Below are 15,267 nucleotides of genomic sequence, written 5' to 3' on the forward strand. Positions count from 1 at the left end.
TAAAAACCGATCATTAATTCTGTAAAATTATTAAATAAAAAATTAAATCACTATCCGCGCTCGATTCCAGGTAGAATATAAAAAAATTTAAAATTTAACAAATAGTTCCTAAATACATAATTAATAAGCCTATAAAGTATATAACTCATTTTCGGATCACCGTTTATTTTAAAATCACATAAGTTCGAATTAAACTTCTCTAACTAATAATCGAAACGTCCAACGAGTATTACAATCATTAAATAATTATATTTCATATACTCTATAAATATATATACATATATATAGATTTATTTTAATAATAATTTAATTATATCTTATATTATTTTATATTTTCAGTTATAACGATTAAATCGTATATTATTATTTTAAATTATTATATATACATATATTTATATTTATATGTATACTCATTTATTTACAAATAATGGTTCGTGAATCGTCGAAAATAGTCAAAGGTTAAATGAAGACAGTTCAAAAATTTTGTGACTCAGGATAACAAACTTTGCTTATCGTGTCAGAAATATGAAATCATATAAAGATTTGGTTCAAAATAAGTCGAAATTTTCCGGGCCGTGACAATAACTTCATAAAAAAAAATGAAGGATATCGAAAAAAAAAAAGTACAATGGAACGATGATTACAACCAAGAAACAAATCATGGAAAAATACAAAAGATGAGCAACATAAAGAAGAAAGCTAATGGGAAAGTAAGAAACGATTATGCTCCCAAACACATGATTGAAGATTGGACCATAACTTTGGACGGAACATTAATACCCCATATCTTTGATTGCGAGCCAATGAAAAATCATAGCTTTGGACGAAACATTATTACCCCATATTACTTTAGGCCAAATAGGAGAAGCAAGATTGTTCGATTATACTAAAATCATCACGGCATCCGCAACAAAAACAGACGTTTGGGCCTGCGGCCCATGAATAGAATCTGGAACATTTTCATTTATTTTGAAACGAGATAACAGAGAGGACAATTCATGAACTTTGATTAAATTGAAGGGAGACAAATGAAAAGCTAAAATAAACTTCCACCCCACTTGAATTGAAGGTTATTGCCTTTGATTTTCTAAAAGATCGAGTTACAATCACTATCCTACTAAGTATTTAACGTAAGTTCTCACAATCAAATAAGTAGCATGTCACACCGATAGCAATCATACAATGTTCAGATATATACCGAGAGTTGTCTCGAATAAAAGGTTTTATCAAGAAGCGTTTTATCAAGGCTTGGTCCGTTGAATAAATAGGCACGAGTAACAGGAGGTTTTCCACCAAGCTGAGTTTGGGCACAACCTTAAGGTGCTAAATCTAGTTGTTCTACAATCTTAGAATCAAAGTAATAAATCTTCGGTTTTCCGATTAAACAAAATATATTAATCACTAGTGCATGCAAATCTTAAGACCCAAAAAAATATCAAACTTTTTTGAGTAAGCGAGGCACATTGGCTCCCCCATAGAAGGTAAAACCTCGAGTAATCAAACCCCCCGAGCGCGAGACATGGTACCGGGTGAATTGTGCATTATGCGCACCCTCTTGTCACACTCCTTTTTTGAACAATTTGACATAGCCAGTAATTGAACCCGGGTGGTGTGCTTCATTGGGCAACTCGGTGGCCACTCAGGCAAGCCTGAATGGTTAAAAATATCAAACTTTAGGCAATCACAACTAACAAATCCAATACAACAAACAATCAAGAACATGTATAGTATTAAATATGAAACTTGCAATCAAAAGTTCAATAAGATAAATCCTAAAACCTTAAATGTTCCGACAGAAAGAATATTTCTCTTAGCTTGTAGAAACCTTAAATGTTCCGACAGAAAGAATATTTCTCTTAGCTTGTAGTTAGATAAATCTATGGGTAGTGAACCGTAGACAACTACTTTTTGGCCATATAAAACCAAACATGCTTCATAAAGTTATACATTACAACACACAGTAAGACATATGTACAGCTAAAATTTGGTTGTGTACCGATCGATCACCACCCTAAATCTATATGTCTGGAGTCATGTGCTCCGTGTCTGTAACGACCCTACTTTTTCCGTTATCTTTTACCGTTTATTATTTAACGTCCGTTAATTGTTATTCGTGCCACGTCATTTCTATGACCTATATTATTATTTTAGTAATAATATATTAATTATTATGTGTCATATGAATATTTGTGTACATACTTTAAGTTATATGTTTCTACGTGTCGCGGATTTCTATCCGGCGAATCTTTTCGGTTTTCAAACCAACGGTCAAGCTTTTGGGATTTTTAAGTCCTAATTATTTTAAATATGATATTTTAATGTCATATATATATATATAGTGTTTATATATATTTTTCGTTGCGTATTTGTTATCTCTCCGAATTTTTAATCGCGTAGTCGTGTTTTCGCGTTTCGGGCTTCGATCGAGCGTTCGAGCCACAAGGATTTCAACATTAAGCAATATTGGCCCACTAAGAGGCCCACCCCCATGCCCATCGGCCAAACACTCCAAGGGGAGGGAGTGTTAGGCTCATTTCCTCATTATTTTGATTTTATTCATTTTATTAAACACTTCCTCAAAACCCTTTTCCTCTCATTCTATTTTTTTCCTCTTTTTCTTTTTGTTTGAGCCGTCACCCACAAACATCATCATCATCTTCAATTGTTCATCATCAAGAGCTTGGATCATCTAATCGTTTGCATAATCGGATTCTACACATTCTCCTCTACGCGTCTACATTAATCTTTTCTCGATTAGGGTATAAACCCTAACCCTAGCTTTTTGATTTTTCTTATATTTTACTGATTTTGTATGTTATATTGATAGTATGATGATTGTATGTTATTGTATTGTTGATAGTATGTGTAGAAATGCAAGTTAATTCATGTTTTCGGTTTGATTGTTTTGGGACAGCAGCTTGTTTGTTCATTTCTGTAAACATAACTGATATAAAAGTGAAATTAAAGTGTCTAGATGTGTTCCTCTCATCAAGACATTGAATTTAGACTCCGGATTCATGTTATTTCGATTCCCGGAGCTCTTGTTATGATTAAAATGGTGTTTTATTGAAATCAAAATGTAAAAACGAATTGACTCAGGTATGGTCCGACTTTGTGACCACTTTTGGAGTCTTTAGGGTGTACTAGTGTGTTAGGATTGATGATTGGATGAACTTTCATGTTCGGGTCATCGAAATCCGAGCCATGAATCACCCGTTATGACCAAAACATGTTTTTGAACCGATTAAAGCTCCAAGTTGAATAATGGCTGTAGGTCACGACTTGTGTGACGACCCGGAAATTTCTGACCAAATTTAAACTTGATCTTAATATGATTTCGACACGATAAACAAAGTCTGTAATGTTGAATCTCATAAACATCATCATCATCATCTTCAATTGTTCATCATCAAGAGCTTGGATCATCTAATTGTTTGCATAATCGGACTCTACACATTCTCCTCTACGCGTCTACATTAATCTTTTCTCGATTAGGGTATAAACCCTAACCCTAGCTTTTTGATTTTTCTTATATTTTACTGATTTTGTATGTTATATTGATAGTATGATGATTGTATGTTATTGTATTGTTGATAGTATGCGTAGAAATGCTCGTTAATTCATGTTTTCGGTTTGATTGTTTTGGGACAGCAGCTTGTTTGTTCATTTCTGTAAACATAACTGATATAAAAGTGAAATTAAAGTGTCTAGATGTGTTCCTCTCATCAAGACATTGAATTTAGACTCCGGATTCATGTTATTTCGATTCCCGGAGCTCTTGTTATGATTAAAACTAGTTTATAACCCCGCGACTTCGCGGGGTTTCACATAAAATTTTCGTAATAAGTCTATTGATGTAATAGTATAGTTTAGTATGTCAAGTCAACACTCAAAGTATTGGTTTTCAACTGATTTTGTAAGTACGTGCATCATGTAGTTTAATACTACCTCCGTCATATTACAAGTGTCTACTTACTTTTTGTATACAGTTTTAGGAAATTACACTAACTTCATTATCCACCAATAAGAAATCTTCACTCTCAGTGAACACTTGAATAGCAATGTAGACACTTGTGGCAGGACGGAGGAGTATGTTTTAGTAATTTGATATAAATGTGTTCTATGTTATATAGATTCGATTTGCATCGTGCTAGTCTCTATTTTTTTGTATGCGTAGGTTTATATATATAAAAACATTGTGATCGTGTGATGAGAGATGTAGATTAAGAATAAACTAAAACACTAATATGTGTAATTCTATACATTCATTTCATTCAACGTGCATAATTATTAATAGAATTACTTAAATCTTGTAACCAAATAAAAAACATAAGTGTTGCTTCAACTGATATTTCATTGATCTATTCAAAAAAGATCACAAAAGCAATACATCAACAATCACGTATTTCACCCAATATGCCCCTAGTTCAAAATAATAGCTAATCAATTATCGATGCATCGTCGTATGCGTTCAAAAAATATTTTGGTCAGATATTTACCCTTTAACCAATTAGATATAAATCTTAACCTAAACTAACTCATTCATTAGTTAATAGTTTGGGTGAGAGAGACCACTTTTAAGTCTACACCGCAAAAGTGTTTACAACTGTCAGCAGAGTTTTGTATAATGTTATTTGCGTTATACCGGAGTACCATTCAATAATGTCACTCTATTCTCAACACCACAAATAAACGCCTATAAATACCTATTCAAAAGTTTGAGTATATGTAAGAAGACTACAAACCGCCGCTACCATTCAACGAACACAAAACAATAAGCAAGGCATTACCATTCAATAAACACAAAACAATAAGCATCCTCTTATCATTTTATTTAAACTGTATCAACCATTAACAAAATCAAAAAGCTATTTACCAAATGAATACCCTTTACCCAACAAAAAAAAAAACTCTATAAAACTAAATTTCTTAAAAAAAATTCCAAACCACCTAAATGCATATGAACCAAACAACAGAAGATGCAGTGACAACAATACACAAACTAAGAAACACAAATAAGCATCTACAACTCTATTATCAACAAACATAATCTGTATATAAATGTACCACTACAATAGTACCAAACTATATTATCAATAATACTCCATCAGCATCGATATATGAAGATATTGCAACCTTGTGTTGAAGTTGTACAGCTGGCTGAGAAACTAAGCCAACATCCTGATGTAGTTGATCATTTGAGGAACGCAAAATTTCTAATCAAGTGAAATAACAACCGTATGACATAAAAAAAATATTGAAACCAAGTAATTACCAGAAAGATTGGTTTCATATAAATTTGCAGCTGGTGACAAATGACTACCCATAAAAAAAATCTATACTTCATCAATTCCTGCAAAATTGAGATCCATATGCAGAGTGTTATTGTGGGATTCGGGACTATGACGACCCAGTCAACCTATAAATGTTGGTGTTTATCTTCTTATATGTGTGTGATAGCGAACGATTCCAAGAGCAGATAGGCATTTTTAACTTTTGAAGTCAAAACTAAAACATCAAAAAAGCTTCCAAATTTCATTAAACAATATTGTAGGGGTTACCTTGCATTTCAAAAGGTTGAAGTCATCGTAGGAGATCGACTGATATATATAAAGGACATAACAGAGAAATTGTTGCTTCTTTTGACTACCAAAGTTCTTTATACAAAGACCACATTATGTTGTTTACAGATTTCTCAACAACAAACCTGCACATAAGAATTCAGCGTTAATAAAGAGCATCTAAGATCCGAAATTTATATGTATGTATGCATTCAGAAAGCGATAGCTTAGACATTACCATGGACCCCCAGCAAGTTGCTTACCTTATCCTTGGCCAATTGTGTAACACCAAAAACCTTTATGGGATCCTAAGAAATCCCCTGTATCCGCTTTAAATAATATACCCTATTTTCCACCGGTATGTCTCCCACAAAGTCATAGAATTTAGACACCATTAGCATCCAAATCAAAATCACGATGTGTCTCAATAAACCTTAAATCTTTCTATAAAAACTACCACATTGGTAACACGCATGAGAACAGAAGAGTTATAGAGTCGCAGTCCTTCCATTTATTGGTACGTCCTAAATGAGTGTTTTGTATATCCAGTCAACTCATTTGACATATCCATTCCCCTTTTAAGATTCTCTATTTTACTAAGGGGGTTTGAAATTAATAAAACCCAAATTAACCATTCGTTATGTAAATGGATTATAATTTCCAGGTGAGGAAAACAATGTAATATAAAATTGATTGGAGATGACAATAGCAATTCTTACATGATGTCTCTATATTTTGTAATGACCACGGAGAAAATAATCCAAATGTGTTACACCTGCATAGAATGTTACTTAGAAGTAACTTTAGATAGCATATGGCGTACTTAAAAGTCCAACTGGTCTATCCATAAACACTATATCTGTTATGCACACAATTGACTTATTATTGCTAAACATAACTACATAAGTAATAGAGGTTATAGTGAGACAGAACTTCGTCACCTGCTTTCGTAAAGCTGATCTCCTTATAAACTACTGCTCCAAGAACAACCACATAAAACCTGCAAACATTACATTGCATTAAGTATCAAGTACCTTTTATGATAACATAAATGAAAAAACACATATACAAACAGTCAAATTACCTTTTACATCATCAACTAATGCAGACTCACTTCCATTTAACGACCAGATACGTTAGTTCCATTAAATAGTTTCTTTCAAAACATCAATTATCAATTTGATTATAATATCACATTTGAATATAGCTGATCAAACATTTAAACAAAAAAAACAAACATAAAAAAACCACAAAATGTGTACATTACTACTAATTGACGAAAAAACTGATAATTAGCATATTATTAGCAACAGTTACCTATATAATCGTTAATTAATATAATGATAAGAATAATTAACTTGATTTGAAATATCACAGATATTTCAAATCTCATCTCTCATCTCTTTAAAATCAAGCATAATCTCATCTCTCATCTCTTCCTTCTTATGATTGTATCCCGATTCATTCGAATCGATCACACAATGATTCTGCATAACAAATAAACAAAATTCCTTAATCAAACCCTTAAAACTTTAACTTTGCAAATCATCACACTAAGATTCAATTGGAGCATAAATTATATACAATCAAACAAATTTAATGATAACAACATATATATAATCATATCATAATTCATAATTCATATTCATAATCAAAATTAAAAGAAAAGAGTTACACAAATCATAACATAAATGGTGTCAGAATAGTCGGTTTTGAAGGGGTTCTCTCAATTTCAACAACTAATATTATAACCACTGATCTATTCAAACATTTTAAAATAATACTTAACCAACTTTAACTTTGATTGTGTTCTGTGACAATATTATTACTTGACCTCTGCTTAATAATAATATAACAGTAAACGATAATCATAATCTTGTCAATCAGCACCAAATAGATCAAATATTTAAGACTTGAAAACATTCAGCGAGTTTCAAAATAAAATACTTTATTACATAAATTGAAACCCTAAATCAGTTTACCTGTGAATTTAACCCACGCGATGGCTGTGAATGCGTATTGAAACCCGACATTATTATCCAATCGTTGTCGTGGACAATTTATACAGGAGTTGCATAAATCAGTGTCTCGAATGATATTAAATCGGTTGGGTAATATCAATATTTCATTTGTATTTGACAATCTGAAAAACGGAAAGGATTATGATAATTTTCTAGGATGAATTGCCTTTTTGTGTAGAAAGGAGCAAAATGTATGAAACCCTAAAAAATGTTTGACAAGGCACTGTTAAGCGTAATCTCAACCCGTCTTTAGTTTTGGGTTTTTTTTAGGGTTTTTTTTTTTTTTTTTTTTACAATAAACAATTGAAATAGATGAGAGAGACAAATGTTGAGTGATCAAGTAATCTAATGGTTGTAATTAAAAGTTGATCTTTAATCCAATGGTTCATTTTACTCCATTTAAATTTTTTAAAATTTGATTAGCAAAATTTGACTTTGTTATTATATATAATATAGATATAGAATATAGATATAGATATAAAATATAGATGGTGTTTTATTGAAATCAAAATGTAAAAACGAACTGACTCAGGTATGGTCCGACTTTGTGACCACTTTTGGAGTCTTTAGGGTGTACTAGTGTGTTAGGATTGATGATTGGATGAACTTTCATGTTCGGGTCATCGAAATCCGAGCCACGAATCACCCGTTATGACTAAAACATGTTTTTGAACGGATTAAAGCTCCAAGTTGAATAATGGCTGTAGGTCACGACTTGTGTGACGATCCGAAAATTTCTGACCAAATTTAAACTTGATCTTAATATAATTTCGACACGATAAGCAAAGTCTGTAATGTTGAATCTCAAAATATTGGAACTATTTTCATGTAACCATTTGACTATCCCGATGAGTCGAAGATGATGAAAATATTACGTAGTCCTGCTACGCTATTACCATCTGATTCTGATAGGATATTGGGCTGTAAATGGGGTCACCATAATTGGGTTGAAATCTTGGGCTGTTAAATTAAGTAATTGGGCTCCTTTTAATTTAATGGAAATCGATAATACCTGATTATAACGAGTATAAGAAATTATGGTACTAAGTAAAATCGAAAATAATAAGCAGAGCAATGGTTGGGGGTGTGGTTGTTAAACGGGAGGTTGCGGGTTCGAGTCTCGTTTGGGTTGTTCTTTTTATAAAAAGCTTATTAGAAGGGTATACACTCTTATTCTCAATTCTATTATTATTATTATTATTATTATTATTATTATTATTATTATTATTATTATTATTATTATTATTATTATTATTATTATTATTATTATTATTAATGTTGTTATTATTATTATTAACTAGTGTTGTTATTATGTTAAAATTAATAATATAATTAATATTATTATCACTTTTGTTATTACTAAGTAAAATCACTAATTATTACAAGTATTATTATTATCAATACTAATATTGTTGCTGTTAATACTAAAAATATCATTACTTTTAAAATTTATCATGTTATTAAAAATTGGTACTATCATCGAAATTAACATTTTTAATAAAATTATTAGTTTGTTATTATTATTAAAAGATAACATCTTCATTATTATTATTATTATTATTATTATTATTATTATTATTATTATTATTATTATTATTATTATTATTATTATTATCATGATCCTTAACTTTGTATTATTACAAATATCAATTTTTACAAAAAAAAAGATATTTTCATAAAAATATATTTATTATAAGTTATACTAATAATACATAATATTATGTTCTAACTAATATAATATTATAACGTTAATTAAATTATATATATCAAATAAGTATCATAACAAAATATATAAATTTGCTCAATTACGATTATATGTTTTAATATATATATATAAACGATATAGGTTCGTGAATCCAAGGCCAATCCTGCATTGTTCAATTTAGTCATATGTATTTTTACTACAAAATACAGTATGGTGAGTTCATTTGATTCCCTTTTACTCTTTATATTTTTGGGACTGAGAATACATGCGTTGTTTTTACAACTTCTTTATTAAATGCTTTTGAAATATATTTTGAACTGCGAATACATGAAATGCTTTTATAAATGTTTGACGAGATAGACACAAGCAAAACATTCCTCGAATGAATTATTATACAGACAGAAGTTCTGTAGATTATTGTTGAATTGTGTGGACATGATAATTGCCACCAATTGATGAATATATTTTTTCCCTGATTATTATGCTTGGTAGCCTAAGAATTAGGGAACATCAATAATTTTGAGAATTAGTGCACGCCTAATTCACGCGAATCCTAAAGGTAGCTACCGGGTTTAACACCCCCACCCAGAATGTTCACTAGACGGAAGGGCTAGTGGGCGTGGTGTTTAGTACTTCTAAGTTTATATGATTATTATACAGACGAGATGTTCTGTTTTGGGGATATTATTATGCGCATTATATGTTAAGGTCGGTTACCAAGCCAAGCAATGAATGAAAAGTGAATGTTATGTATCGAGAGAATGATTTTATACACAGGTTATGTGTATGATATTTTTGTACACGAGATATGTGTACGGTTACTAAGATTTATGAAAATGGTTTCGTACACGAGATAGGTGTACTGTATTTAAATCTTGTGGTCTATCAAAATGATGAATTTTATTACTTACGATAAACTTATGAACTCACCAACCTTTTGGTTGACACTTTAAAGCATGTTTATTCTCAGGTATGAAAGAAATCTTCCGCTGTGCATTTGCTCATTTTAGAGATATTACTTGGAGTCATTCATGACATATTTCAAAAGACGTTGCATTCGAGTCGTTGAGTTCATCAAGAATATTATTAAGTCAATTATAGTTGGATATATTATGAAATGGTATGCATGCCATCAACTTTCAATGTAATGAAAGTTTGTCTTTTAAAAACGAATGCAATGTTTGTAAAAAGTATCATATAGAGGTCAAGTACCTCGCGATGTAACCAATTGTAATGTATTCATCTAGATGGATTAGGACGGGGCATTAGAGTTGGTATCAGAGCGGTGGTCTTAGCGAACCAGGTGTTGCATTAGTGTGTCTAACTGATAGTTGTTTAGGTGCATTAGTGGGTCTGGACTTCGACCGTGTCTGCATGTCAAAAGTTTTGCTTATCATTTAGTGTCGAAAATTATTTGCTTATCATCCTTAAAGTCTAGACACGTCTTGCTGCCTCTATTGCATAGATAGTGTATAGACAAATTCATATCTTAGCGTATCTGCTAATCCATATTTTAGCGTATTTGTTACTGTTGACTGCCTGACATATGCCGTAAATTCCTCTGTAGTCTACGAAATCTTTAGTGCTATATATAGATATTCTATATAATTAGAATATCATCTAATATTTGAAAATCATTTCTTATCGAAAAATCCTTCATTCAATCGTACGAAATAGAACTCGTCATTAGTGCAAGTTCTTCGGAACCCGATAGCTATTCCGACATGGATGTTCACCTAAGCTCCGAAAGCAGCGTCACCAGAATGAATCAATCAAATCATCCATCCCCAATTCATCTGATGGGTTCGTAATCGACTTAAACAATGGAGACGCGAAGAAGGCGACCCTTTCCATCCACCACATTCCCCTCCTGGTAAAGAACCTGAAGCACTTATAGGCGAACCTATCCGAAACACCATTTTCAGCCTCATTTCTAGAGTAGCTTGACACGATATTATATTCTATCCATAATTCTAGATCTTATTCATCCGCTCATCCGAACCGATAATCATCCCGGTGTAATAGAAGAAGTCAACGAGCTTCACGCTCGAGTAATCAATTTGGAGAATATGGTGCCAAATTTACCAGCTTCAGCAACATCATTGGCACCAACAGTACCATCAATAAACAGCACCAGTACCATCAACAATCCATGCCTCAACATCTCATTCTGTACCTCGAGTATAATCATCGTTCTACGTATCGTTCTACATCAATTATCTTCGTTCTTCATGGCGATTATGTAATCTCTAATGTTTTAGAGATTATGTATTCTAGCTCAAACCGAAAAGAAAATGAGATTAATATCATATTAACTCATTAAATCCATGATTATATCTGAAGAAAATATATATGTAAGTATATTTTCACAAAGATTGTAATTAAAAATTCTTTTGTACAAACTGTTAATGGTGAAAATATTTTAACGGGTAGGTAATACCCGAGGAATATTTAGATTTCACATTAATAAGTTACACTGTACACTCTTTGAATCTGATTCAACAGTCACTTACTATCCTACTTATACCCACAGATATACGTATCCGTTTACCGCAGAATAACCATTTTTATTCAATTTCATATTTGGATTTTGATATATCAGAATCCAACAAGTGGCATAATGAAGAAAACATTGGATAAAATAAAATTTGTTAGAAACAAACAAATTAACTATGAGAAATTCTATTAAGAATCCACGCTAACAAAGTCCTAGCTAACTGTTAATTCCTTATTACATTTAATTATCACAATTTAATTATCGCAATTTAATTATCGCAATTTAAATTCTCTCAATTTTATTTATTGTCATTTAATTTCTGTTATTTATTTTACGCACTTTAAATATCGGGACACGTATACAAGGTTTTGACATATCATATCGACGCATCTATATATATTATTTAGAATAACCATAGACACTCTATATGCAGTAATGATCGAGTTAGCTATACAGGGTTGAGGTTGATTCTACAATAATATATATACTTTGAGTTGTGATCGAGTTTGAGACATGTATACGGGTCACGATACGTATTAATTAATTCGAATATTATATATTAAACTATATATGAATTATTGGACTGTTACTGTGGACTATCGACTGTGGACTAATAACATTGGACAATTAAAATGAATTAAAATATTGATTATAACATATGAAACTAAACGTTTCTTCAAGTTTGCCACTTGATCTCATCTTAAACCTCATTTGTATCTTGACGATTACAATCTGCGTTCAAACCTTTTATGATTCTTGAAAACACCTCAATCGAAAGGATGAACCAACCGCACTTTACCTACGGAAGAAAAGATTGATACATATAGTTATGCACCTAAAAAACTCTCGGAAACTGAGTAAACGTTTAACACGTAGATGTGCTAATTCCTTTAACGTTGTTATTACCGAAAATAACTTTGCAATCTCTTTCCAAATTAGCAAATTTTGTCACAGCTCCAGCAAGTCAACTTCGACTTTCATTCGGATTAGCCTTATTATAGCCTTGATATATAAGTCTGCCTTTCGTCATCGTTATCAAGGAACCTTTTATATTCCACCACATTAGCAGTAAACTTACCAGCAACTTCATTACTCATTAACTTAAGTCACTCCAAAGAACTATTATATTCGTTCATTAAAACCCTATCATATACTCATCCGCGTTTTGTAACGATAATTGCCGTACCAGTTACCGCGAATCAGCAATCAGTATTTTGAAATCTCGCAGCATGTCTACATCAACAGTTATATGTATACATATAACATTTACCTCTTAGAATTATGATCTTCCATTCCGAAAATTCTGAAAAGCACCCAGCCTACGAATCAATACATTGAACTTTGAAAAAGCTGATGAAACAGTGAAAACTGAAGACTGCCTTAACAGTCAAAAGTTTAATGATAAAGAATGGAGTGTTGAAAACACTCAATGGAAAATTTGTACTAGAAAAATGGATTGAGCAAACTATAAAGGAGACTCTGAACAAATCACAAGGACTAAACTTGTACATAAAGAATCCTGATGATTCTAATTCTGATGAAATCTTTAGCGAATATCTTGCTCCTTAATCGCTCTAAATCATTTTGAATGAATTTCTTCATCACAATTTGATTCTAAAATCCTAAGATATTATCGTATATTTCATTATGAATATCCTCAATATTTCTGAAGATATCTTCATAAATATTCTCGTCCGATATTAATTATCTCTCCGCACTATTTGTGATATATCATAAAGGAAACTATTTTAGTTTCTAAATTTTGAAAAATTTGAATTTAAATTATGAATTATTTTGAAGTAGTGTTGGAAATTGATGCATGAGTCAGTATAATATAATGACACTTGATCAACGTGATTATATTACAGTAAGTCATGCTGAATTTCTAATGGGACGTGATGATTCACAGATCATAACGTCATCATGTGCCATGTTACATAACTCTTTCATTCTATCTAACTTCTGAACATATCAAGAAAGTATATTCTTGATAGTTCTATTCTCAGTGATTCTGGTAATTTAACAAATCATATTGTGCTATTACATTCTTTCCTGTTTAGAACATTAAGATCATTCGAAACTTTATACTTACAAATTTTATGAACATCATTACTACCTTAATTTTAGTAGGTAAACCTACTGGAAATTAGAAAAATAGATCTAGCTTCAAAGGATCCTTGGATGGCTTGAAAGTTCTTAAAGCAGAATCATGACACGAAAACAAGTTCAAATAAGATTTTCACTCGAAATAAGATTGTTATAGTTATAGAAATTGAATCAAAGTTTGAATATGAGTATTACCTTGTATTAGAAAGATATCTTACTGTAAATAAAAAAGATTACTTGAGGTTGTATGATCACTTTACAAGATTGGAAGTAAGCTAGCAAACTTGGAAGTATTCTTGATTTTATGAAACTAGAACTTATAGAATTTATGAAGAACACTTAGAACTTGAAGATAGAACTTGAGAGAGATCAATTAGATGAATAACATTGAAGAATGAAAGTGTTTGTAGGTGTTTTTGGTCGTTGGTATATGGATTAGATATAAAGGATGTGTAATTTTGTTTACATGTAAATAAGTCATGAATGATTACTAATATTTTTGTAATTTTATGAGATATTTCATGCTAGTTTCCAAATGATGGTTCCCACATGTGTTAGGTGACTTAAATGGGCTGCTAAAATCTGATCATTGGAGTGTTTATACCAATAGTACATACATCTAAAAGCTGTGTATTGTACGAGTACGAATACAGGTGCATACGAGTAGAATTGTTGATGAAACTGAACGAGGATGTAATTGTAATCATTTTTCTTAAGTAGAAGTATTTTTATAAGTGTCTTGAAGTCTTTCAAAAGTGTATGAATACATATTAAAACACTACATGTATATACATTTTAACTGAGTCGTTAAGTCATCGTTAGTCGTTACATGTAAATGTTGTTTTGAAACCCTTAGGTTAACGATCTTGTTAAATATTGTTAACCCATTGTTTATTATATCTAAAGAGATGTTAAATTACTACATTATCATGATATTATGATATATTAATATATCTTAGTATGATATATATATATATATATACAGTTAAATGTTGTTACAACGATAATCATTACATATATGTCTCGTTTCGAAATCATTAAGTTAGTAGTCTTGTTTTTACATATGTAGTTCATTGTTAATACACTTAATGACATGTTTACTTATCATTTATCATGATTAAACATAGTGTAACAATATCTTAATATGATTCATATGTATTTAGTAAGACGTTGTTATAACGATAATCGTTATATATATCGTTCCGAGTTTCTTATTTCAATAAACTCAATTTTATGTATGTAACTCATTGTTAAAATACCTAATGAGATACTTACTTATAATAATATCATGTTAACTATATATATAATCATATATATGTCATCATATAGTTTTTACAAGTTTTAACGTTCGTGAATCACCGGTCAACTTGGGTGGTC

The 15,267-nt window shown here is 31.0% G+C and overlaps 1 long non-coding RNA gene across 3 annotated transcripts; it reads right to left on the bottom strand.

Annotated features, from left to right (window-relative positions):
• Window positions 1–4,769: 4,769 nt before the first annotated feature.
• On the bottom strand, window positions 4,770–7,797 carry LOC139897390 (uncharacterized). Of its 3 annotated transcripts, none has more exons than XR_011776551.1 (6): window positions 7,544–7,797; window positions 6,879–7,048; window positions 6,646–6,768; window positions 5,562–6,561; window positions 5,276–5,353; window positions 4,770–5,181 (listed from the first exon to the last, which is right to left on the bottom strand). It is a non-coding gene; the product is annotated as an uncharacterized lncRNA (long non-coding RNA). The 3 variants fall into 3 exon arrangements; XR_011776552.1 differs by having other exon boundaries at window positions 5,562–6,336; window positions 6,503–6,561; window positions 6,646–7,048; XR_011776550.1 differs by having other exon boundaries at window positions 6,646–7,048.
• Window positions 7,798–15,267: the final 7,470 nt, after the last annotated feature.

The sequence above is a fragment of the Rutidosis leptorrhynchoides genome, chromosome 3 (assembly GCF_046630445.1).
Source record: "Rutidosis leptorrhynchoides isolate AG116_Rl617_1_P2 chromosome 3, CSIRO_AGI_Rlap_v1, whole genome shotgun sequence".
NCBI lineage: Eukaryota > Viridiplantae > Streptophyta > Magnoliopsida > Asterales > Asteraceae > Rutidosis > Rutidosis leptorrhynchoides.